Here is a 3,794-nt window from a genome sequence, read left to right as displayed (position 1 = left end):
ATTAACAAAGTTCGTGTACTCAGACCAGTAATATTTGGGGTCACAAGTTTTTGCCATGGATATTTTGTGGGTCAGAAGATAAAAAGTTTGGGAACTACTGCCTTAGATTTTAGAACGCTAGAGCTAAATTTATCAATAATGGTGCCACAATCTCCACAAATTTTGTTCCAAATTTCACAGAGTTTGTGCAAAAATGTTTGATGTAACTAAGTGAGAAATTGTGTTTTTTTTTTTTTTCAAAGTTTGTGTCTCCAATTAGTTCCCAAAAGTAACATCTCGATGAGATACAACCTCCAGCTTTTGAATAGAGTGGAATATAGTAGTGAAAGGCCTCAATACTGAAAATGTTTTCCGGCGGCGTCTTGACTCCTGTAGGTTTGACAGTCTGAACACAGTCCATCCTGGACTGCATTTTTTTTACAAGACATTATATTTATTGTTTAGCTGACAATGTGACCTGGTGAATGATTTGAGGTTCTGTTACTGCCTTTCAACCAGACTCAACCACTTTCACTCAAGATGGATATTTAGCGTCAGGTCTGAACAGTAACCAATTTACTTTGGGTCTGACACTGATTGGAGGATCAGTAAAACTCTAAAATTTAAAGACATCTTCCCTCAGACCAACATAATTTCTCCCAAATTAAAAATACAGATATCCTGCTTCAATTGTTAAACGTTTAACAGAAAACAATAAAAACAACAAAAATGTGATGACTCGTGTTGGTCTGTGGAGTTTGAATCCAATGAAATAAAATAGGACATCAGCAAAGATCAGCAACTTTCAAAGAAAAGCAGTGGGCGGAGCCTGTTCAGGCCAAAGAAACCGACCAATCAGAGCAGATCAGACTTAGTGGGCGGGAACACGATATCTGCCCCTTTAATGTGATTCAAACAGTAGAAAGAAACTCTCTGTCCTGCAGAAGCTAAAATTCATCTGATTTATAGTTTTTTTAAACTGTTCTGAAAAGATATAAATATATTTATTCAGCTTGAAAACAGAAGTGACAAAAAGCAAAGAAAAACTCTGATTTTGAGTTTTTCCTGTATTATTTATTCACAAAACAATTTACAACTTGTTCATAAAAAGACATTGGAGGACGAAGACTAAAACTTTGGCCTTTTATTTTCAGGACATAAAGGGAGTTTTATAGGTTTCAAATTTCTTTTATGCTTCAGTCAGTGGTTTTACAGCAGCAGGAGAACAAACCAACACCTTCCTGCGACATTTTAAAGCCTCCCCTCAACAAGTCCACAATTGTTTGATGAAAAGTGGGTCTGAGGAGGAGGAAGAGGGAGGAAGATGAAGAAAAAAACTGAAAAAAAAGAGAAGAGATTCTCTAAACTGAGAAGGGAAAACTGAGTAGAGATAAAAGAAATGTGGGGGGAGATTAAGGAAAAGCAGTCCAGCCTGGATCTGGTTACATAATTCCTCCACAGGATTTTTAAAAACTGGTCTGCAGCAAACAAGAAAACGCCTCAAAGCTGCAGATTTGTTTCTGGTTTTACAGACTGAGGTTCTGAAAATCTGCCAAAAAAAAAAGTCACTGCAGGGACATTTTCACTCACTTAAAGAGGCTTAAAACTGGAATAAAACCCATCATGTGTGTTATTTACCTCCACAGGAGGAGTCCAAACACAATCTGAGAGGGTTTAAGAGAAAACAAATGTGGATTTTAAGATTCAGGATGATAGAGAACTGAGATGAAAGACAAAACAGAAACAGGTCACTGCAGTCTGAAGGTCCTGCAGGAAAACTGGAGGAGTCAGAGGAATATTCTGGTGTTTTTGTTCCCAGGTCAGCCAAGCGACCACGCCTGCACCACCACCACCATCATCATCATCATCCTCACCAGGAGCAGCAGCAGCTCAGCCTTCAGAAGATCAGGTCAAAACAAAAACATCCATCAGTTCAGAGAGGAGATTAACCAGAGAGCTGCAGAGTTCTGAAACACAGCCATCAGCAGCCTGGAGCTCAACAACAACAACACAAGTTCTCTGTGCCCCCATCCTGCACCAGAACCAGCAGAACCAGCACCACAGCTCTGGCTCCATCCTGCACCAGAACCAGCCCGCTTCATCATGGATGCTGCAACAATCAACTCACAGATTATAGACCAGCAACAAACAGCAGCGTGATGCTCTGAGAGCGAGCCCAGAACCCCGCAGAGAGAGAGAGAGAGAGCGGACCAACCGAGGCAGCGGGGCGCAGCTCACCTGCAGGCCGACGAAGGCGCTCTGAAGTCCCGCTCGAATCGAAGGACGAGCCGCCGGACAGCAGGCAGCTTGGAGCGAAAAACAACCGACAGCTCAGAGTTCTGTAAACCACCAACCTTCCTCCTCCTCCTCTTTCTCCTCCCTTCTCCCTTCCTGCCCGCAGTTCAGCTCGGACTGCAGAGGGAGGAGCGCTCGGTTTGTTCACCGGGCTGCACCGCCTGAACCTCAACAGAATGAAAACAAATCTGTCATTATATTCATGTTGTAAACATGATCATGATCTGGGCTGAGTAAAGGCCTAACATGCTTTGGAGGAAAACATATGCACATCTTTGTATGTTACATTTAAACTAAGATCATTTCATACTAAGAAATGACAGAAGTAAGGGCATTAGGGCAGATTAAAATAAACATTACGCACAACATACATAGAATCTCTCAGCCACTGTTACAGTAAACATGTGCAGTTTCTGTATCTAACTGTAGAAAAGTACACACACAGCTCCCATCCAGACACCTTTTTTTGTTTCAGAGAAGACCTTGCACATTTCAGCAAGACCATGCTGAAACATGACACATCTGAATGATTTTTCAGCTCAAGAATCTGCTTCCCTGAGCTTTATTAGTGCATGTGTCATGTAAAAAGGCACCATTAATGCAGAAAAGGTTTTAGAGTAGTGGTGTCCAGTCCTGGTCCTGGAGGTCCACATGATTTCTGCAGGTTTTATTTGTTTTCATGCTCCTCAGCAGGCTCTGCAGAAGCCTGTTAATCACTTATTATCTATGAGATCAGGTGTGTCAACACATCTGTCAGCTAAAATCTCATCTACAGTACTTTAAAAAAAATGAATACTGGAACAGTTATACTCCTTTTATATTTTAAATGTATTAACTTGTACAGTAACTTGTATTTGTTTAGTAACTCGTCACAAATGACATTTTTAAATTCCCAACAATGCTGACCAACCAGCTGCTTACATTTAGATTTTAGGCAGAGATGAGCCAGAGAGAGAGATCAAACAGAAACAAAACCGTAGACCAGTTAATGTTTTTACTTCGTTTTATTTTATTTTCTGAACACCAACAGGACTTATTTATATCTTCACCTAAATACAGATTTCTGTGCATAAATTAGTTTTAAAATATTGTTACTGAATCATTTTACAAATAGTTATATACATTCTTTATTGAGACCAGGTATCATCCAACAAATTTTACTATGTTAAGCAACGGTACAAAAACATTTTACACATTTTAAATTTAAATTAAATAAAAACAGCATGTTGACTGGTTAATTTAAGTCCTCAGATTGTTTCTAAAGTTTAAACACACACATTATGTAAAAACAAAAAAAGTTATTTGTATGGGGAAGGGATCAAGAGACCATTTTGGTTCTCCAAGTAAAGGTCAAAAACACAATTTAAAATAAACTATTAACAACATTTAATGAAAAAAATAAGTGTTTATTGCAACCAAAGTAAACAAAAATAAATAAATTAAGAGTAAATATCAGTAACACTGAAAACCAGTTTCTGTAGATCAAAAGTCTTTCTCTGAAAATTATCATTTCTATACAG

The 3,794-nt window shown here is 38.8% G+C and overlaps 1 protein-coding gene across 1 annotated transcript in view; it reads right to left on the bottom strand.

The window, feature by feature from the left end:
• Positions 1 to 2,370, bottom strand: part of LOC106534972 (spectrin beta chain, non-erythrocytic 1) — a gene marked incomplete at its 3' end in the record, with an annotated part of 41,098 nt that extends 38,728 nt beyond the window's left edge. The window contains 1 exon segment of the mRNA XM_014031798.1: positions 2,218 to 2,370.
• Between the last annotated feature and the right edge of the window lie 1,424 nt (positions 2,371 to 3,794).

This window comes from Austrofundulus limnaeus, unplaced genomic scaffold (genome assembly GCF_001266775.1).
Source record: "Austrofundulus limnaeus strain Quisiro unplaced genomic scaffold, Austrofundulus_limnaeus-1.0 Scaffold1321, whole genome shotgun sequence".
Taxonomy (NCBI): Eukaryota; Metazoa; Chordata; class Actinopteri; order Cyprinodontiformes; family Rivulidae; genus Austrofundulus; species Austrofundulus limnaeus.
This window is presented reverse-complemented; position numbering and strand designations above follow the sequence as displayed.